The sequence below is a fragment of the Macrosteles quadrilineatus genome, unplaced genomic scaffold (genome assembly GCF_028750875.1).
Source record: "Macrosteles quadrilineatus isolate MER2022 unplaced genomic scaffold, UCM_ALF_1.0 Scaffold_92__1_contigs__length_397533, whole genome shotgun sequence".
NCBI classification, from domain to species: Eukaryota; Metazoa; Arthropoda; class Insecta; order Hemiptera; family Cicadellidae; genus Macrosteles; species Macrosteles quadrilineatus.
The window spans coordinates 119,835-125,913 of NW_026542685.1; the positions used below are offsets into that span (position 1 = coordinate 119,835).

The 6,079-nt window shown below is 34.4% G+C and overlaps 1 long non-coding RNA gene across 1 annotated transcript; it reads left to right on the forward strand.

The window, feature by feature from the left end:
* The first annotated feature begins 1,015 nt into the window (after positions 1-1,015).
* LOC128982045 (uncharacterized) lies at positions 1,016-5,536 on the forward strand. The gene is made up of 4 exons (XR_008489534.1): positions 1,016-1,145; positions 2,489-2,638; positions 2,794-2,964; positions 5,018-5,536. It is a non-coding gene; the product is annotated as an uncharacterized LOC128982045 (long non-coding RNA).
* The last annotated feature ends 543 nt before the right edge of the window (positions 5,537-6,079 follow it).

Here is a 6,079-nt window from a genome sequence, read left to right on the forward strand (position 1 = left end):
TGAATGTATCAATGGTCAGCATTACAAATAGTATAAATAAGTCAACTCTAAATATGCCTTTAAATTTGTTTCAAATGCTGAATGTTTACAGCTGTTATATTAAGCAAATTATATTGTACTAAAAGTTAGCTTAGAAGGTTAGCGTCGGCTGCTAGACTTTTTAAAAATTAAAACGTAATTTCTAAAAAAACTGGGACCCTTAATTATAATTATGGCTTTGACATTCCCTAGTTCTCAAAACTATCTTTCTTTCAACACAAAAATAATGAAAATCCGTCGACTGGTTGATTCAGGATGTGAAAAAACCCATTTACGTTTTAATAATATATATGATAGTTTGGACAGGTTTCGACCCTTCCGAGGCGTAATACATTTACACAGTTTATGTGTAGACTACATTATAACTCATAGAATAGTTCTAAAATTAAATGGATCTCCTTTTACAAACGTATATAATAACCAGAAATTTTCAGATCGTCCTTGCGTGTATTTCATGCCACAAATTTTGACGAAAGGCTTTTTATTACATAAACTATACCTATTTACAGTGTTGACCAAACTGTTGGCAAGAAGTATTAATAGATAAGCTATGTACCAAATATGATAATTTTAGCTCTATTCTAATTATGACCAAACACGAAGTAACTAAAAGCGAGTTTTGTTGGTGTAGTAAGCGTTGCAGGAGGTCTACTTTACACTGAATCGACGTTCATTTTTATTGCTTTTGATCTTCCGGCACTGTTGACTCAGCGAAACTGAACTTGTATTTTACCGTATTTCGTTATATTAAAACTGCTGTTGCATTAGGTCAAATTCCCAATAAGTCAATTGCTTTAACATAGGCCACGTTTTTAGCTCGGACTGTATTATTTGACTTACTGGGACTTTTGATCTACAGACACTGCAAACATTGTAGTTTTTGACCTAGCGGCACAGGTATAAATTATTTGATCTTCCGGGACTGTTGACTTCCAGCAACATTCCCCTTGCAGAATGCAGACCAGACAAGTAAGTTAAGTACAGTTGTATAATCAAGTAGTCTGTTGTTGTTCAACTTGTACAGTACATTATTTTCACGAAATATGCTAAGTTAATTATTATTTCTCTAAATCATTTGAAGAATCGAGTTGTATCAGCAACAATACGTAAGTTTGATTTTGGTACAAAAACTAAAAACTAGCCTACAGATTAAAGAACCAGCTAAGATTTCAGTTCTAATCTTATTGTCTAATTGCCCATGTATTTATTAACTTATTAAGTAAGCCTATTTTGTAGTTTGGTCTAGGCATTGTCTTTATAAATATATCCAACATAGATCTGAAAGTAACAGACATAAATTGCGTCAATTAATCCCTTCATAAAGTTGAACGCAGATAAATTTAAATGCATTTTTTAAAGTAATAATTGAACAACAAAACGACCCTCACGAAAGTATTCGTGCTACTGACCTATTGTCTTAACTTTACAGCATTAACATAGACATTAAATTTCTGATCCATACCGTGTCTGTTCGTTTAAAGCCTATCATTGGCCTGTTCCTGTTCTAAGTTAAGTTAGTACTGTATTCGTGGGTTAGACAAGACATAGCCTATAGAAGCATTACATAGTTATAGTTAGTTTCTCTAAATTTTTGTCTAGACAAGGTAGTATCAGAGAGTGCCTAGGCTAGGCTTCACTGTGGACATCTAACTGATAACCTATTTAGTCTACCATGATCATTTAATGCTTAGGGAATTAAGTTAACAGGCATGCAGGCTATTGGTTAGTGACTGACTTAAATAACTTACATAAAACTAAAATGGCTATTTGCAAGACTAAACAAGTAGACTCACAATACTCACTTGTGAAGTCTAAATATTGTATTTCTTCGACTCTAGGTAGGTTATAAGTTAGCAAATATTTTAGTAAGTTATAGTCTATGTAACTACTTAGTATGATAACTTATTGTCGGTTTATGTCGATTTCTTAAAGATATTTTTTAAGTATACAGATTTGCACTCTGTCCATCTTTTATGCTACATTTCCGTTATTTAACTTAAGGTCACTTCAAATTTACAACTACAATAATTTTTCATTGTTCAGTATCAACAGTCTTTGGTGAGTCGGTGGCTCAGTTGGTAGCGTCCGGACTTCGGGCCTAAGGCAGCGATGCCGTGGGTCCGGATCCTGGTTACTGCCACTAAAATTTATCAGTACAGTTCACCTTCGTACTGTACCGGTTCACCCCTTGCTTTGCTAGATACGTTCCACAGCCAGATCTGTAGTCTTTTTGGATAAAAGAGGCCGCCAACCTCTTACAAAAAATAATAAAAATAAAATATTAAGTACTGTAAATATAAGCTTATAATTTCTGTATAGCCTACGCATAACTTAAATGGAAAACTCTTGTCTGCTACATATACGCTTTGGGTTTAAACAAATGCAACCAAGTGCCAGTAATAAAGTACCATGGCTCCATTTTAGTGTAACTCACTCATATGTATACCAGGTTGAATTGCTGAGCAAGACATCCAACAGCTGTAGGCCTATGTCTACTAGGAGGATGGTGGTTAACCTGCTTGCCACAAAGTTTTTTTTTCATTGGGGGACCGAGCAAGGCAGATTTTGGAAAGGCTAAACCAAACAAGTGCATCTCTTGGTAAGTTTTAATGTAGGATAATTAAATCTTAACCTAAATGGCTTCGCCAATTATTGGTATCAGCCCTAAATGAAAGAGTTGAATTAAAAAAAAAAAAATTTGTCTGGATGTCAATGTATGTAGTAGAGATATCTAACTCATTTATGTTTTACCAGGTGGATTGCTGAACAGCATGGGTGAAAGATTTCTACAACAGTACATCTACAGCAGATGTAACTACAGTAGTAACTAGGAGGATGGTGGTTGAACTAATTGCTACAACATTTTTCCATTCAGAAAAAAATATGGGGACCGAGCAAGGCTAAACCAAACAAATGCAAATGTTGGTAAGTTTAATGAAATTACATCCGTACCTACATGGCTTTGCCAATTATTGGTATCAGCCTAAATGAAAGAGTGAGTTGAAATGCATAAACTTGTTTGAATTTCAATGTAATAAAGATGCAATCTTGTTTTTTACAATTGTTTAAAGGGAACGGAAAAATCAGTTGTTTGATCTGGGTAACTATTATTAACCAATTAAACTAAAAATTTGAATAAAAAAAAATCAACTGCATTTTAATTATTTACAGCTTGCAGGCTAATTAAAAGTGTAATTCAAAATAGTTTTTATTTAAAAAAAGTTTTATTTAGGCCTAATTAATTAGTTAATAATATCTACCCATATCACTAGTGGTGATCTATTAAACTCATTGCTACATTGTTGTCTAATGTTAAACATAGACTAAACATTCATAATAGCTCAATAGACATAACAGTAAATGATATAGCCTACCTAACTTATATAATATCTAACAGATTAGCCTACCTGAGACGGGTAACCATTAGCTTCAGTAGAAATATTTTTGTCTTAGTGTGGATTTATAATTTATTATAATGTCATCATGAATATCACCCGAGATCACAGCCGTTATATTATCTACCGTTACTTACTTACGCACTCCTGTGGCCATTTAAACCCTAGGCGGTCTTTGGCGTCGCCAACCATGTGCCTCCAGGATCCTCCATCTTCTGCCAGCTCTAGGTTTGCTCCCATTCTCCTTAGGACTTTTTCCCAATGCTCTCCTATCCTCCATAGTACCTCTTATCACATGCTTTACTATCTCTCTCTCACCTGTCTTTTGAATGTGGCTCAGCTATCTCAACCTTCTACTTGCCACTACCACAATAGGTACCTATCTAGTTCTCTAGTTCTCTATGAAATTCCCTCAACCCCCTATTTTTTTATTCTCCACAAAACTTATCTTTTATTGGTCCAAAAAACGCTTCTTAATATTTTATTTTCAAAAGTATTAAGTCTTTATTGGGATTTTTTAGTGAAAGAACAAGTCTATAAACCGTATAAAACTTACGTACCTCATCCCGCATTTTCAGTCTTAAAAAATTAGTCTGGGGATGACTAGCTTCGCGTCAAAGACCCATTATCAAATCCACATCAAACTGGGCGACAGAGGTCGTCATCAAAATGTATATATACGAGTCAACACATAAAGCTCAAATTTACACATAGATACAAGCACATTTATATACATTTAAAAAGCTATTGGCCGGCCACATTCGTTCACATACTGGATAAACCGACACAGTTTGTATGGCGGACACGATGGAACTATCCACAGTTCCATCATGTCCGACAAACAATAACAAATAGACACAGGAACTATGGATTTCATTACAATATTAGGCAGTTTTAGGTTAAATTCCCCCTCCCCTAAAACCGTCTTAGAAATATTGTGGACAAATCCATAGTTCCTGTGTCGGTTTGTCCTGTGCGTGAAGGAATGTGGCCGGCCTAAATATAAATAGCTTTTTAAATGTAAGTTAGGTACTCATATCCGTGTGAAAATTTGAACTTTGTGTCGACTCGTGTATATGTACGTTTTGATGAAGACTTCCGTTCCGTCGGATTATAAACTCTTCAATTTGATGTGGATTTGATAATGGGTCTTTGACCTGAAACTAGTCATCCCCAGACTATTTTCAAGACTGAAAACAGACAGAAGTACGTAACATAAATGTAAAAGAAATAATAGTGTTGTAACTTTAATGCTATTGAACATTATAGAACAGAACCAACTTGTTTAATTGAAACAGCTGTTAAGATTCATTAATTCCATTTCTCATAAGGTTAACATGGGAAACTCCAGAGCCACTGGGGCGAAGCCGATTGGACGGATCACGAAATTGATGGTGTATAAACCTATTCCATGAAATTCTACACGTATGTACCAAGTTTCGTGGCAATCGGTTCAGTGGTGTCTGAGTTTATCACTGCCAAATATATATACAAACATCCTCTTTTATACTTTATAGATAATTTCTAGTACTGTAATTGTTAATTAATTAATGCTCTATGAATATTTTTTCTTCTTATTTCAGATAGTAAAAACCTGCCGTTGGAATGGATCGAGTTGATGAGATTTACGCCTTTCATGCCATTCCCCATTTATGTCTTGGAACTTTTCAGTCAAACTTACATCATCATCATGAAAATGTTTAATACATACCACAGAGCTTGCATTGGGTTCCCAATCTGTTCTAGAAATTGCACGAATCCACGCCCTACACAATTCAGGATTCTTCGGGAAAGAAAATGTACTAGTAACGGGTACACTTCCATATCTGTTGGCACTAATATCGAATGAGTACTTTTTATATCGAACGAGTACTTTTTATCGATATATCGATTAATCGATATATAACCTAACCTAACTAATTAAACTATCGAATGAGTACTTTTTATCGATATGTCGATTGTTCGATATATCGATAAAAAGTACTCGTTCGATATTAGTGCCAACAGATATGGAAGTGTACCCCTAGTAACTCCTTCATCTTTTACATTATTTCTATAATTTGATTTGCAAACAGGAACAACACATGCTTGAGGCATCTCAACATCACTTTATTACTTATACTTCATAAATAGTGAATAACTTGAATAAACATGGTTTCTAATTCACTTTGGTAACTTAATTTTTCCCACTTCACTGGTGAAAATACCCAATATAACCCACTTAGCTCAGTGAAGAGTTAGGCCTATGTACCGGTATTTATCTATCTTATGGAAGGATTATTTTCAAAATACCTATATGAATAGACCAATTAAATAGATAAAATACAAATTTGACAGATATTAATGAATATTAAGTATACGATGATAAGCCTATAGTCCTGAGCAGTGTTGGGAAGTAGCGACGCTACAGTAGCGCGCTATTTATTTTGTAGCGTTAGCTGTAGCTACGCTACTTTTCAAATTTTGTAGCTAGAGCAGTAGCGAGCTACTTTTTTTAAGTAGTTGTAGCGGAATATTAGCTACTTTCCTAGCTACGGTACTTATATATTTCTTGAGCTAGTGATTTTTATCACAACCTTACTCTTAACAACATCTTTTGAACTAAAGTTTCAAAATAAATTAGGCTTAACTAAAGCCAAAATCTA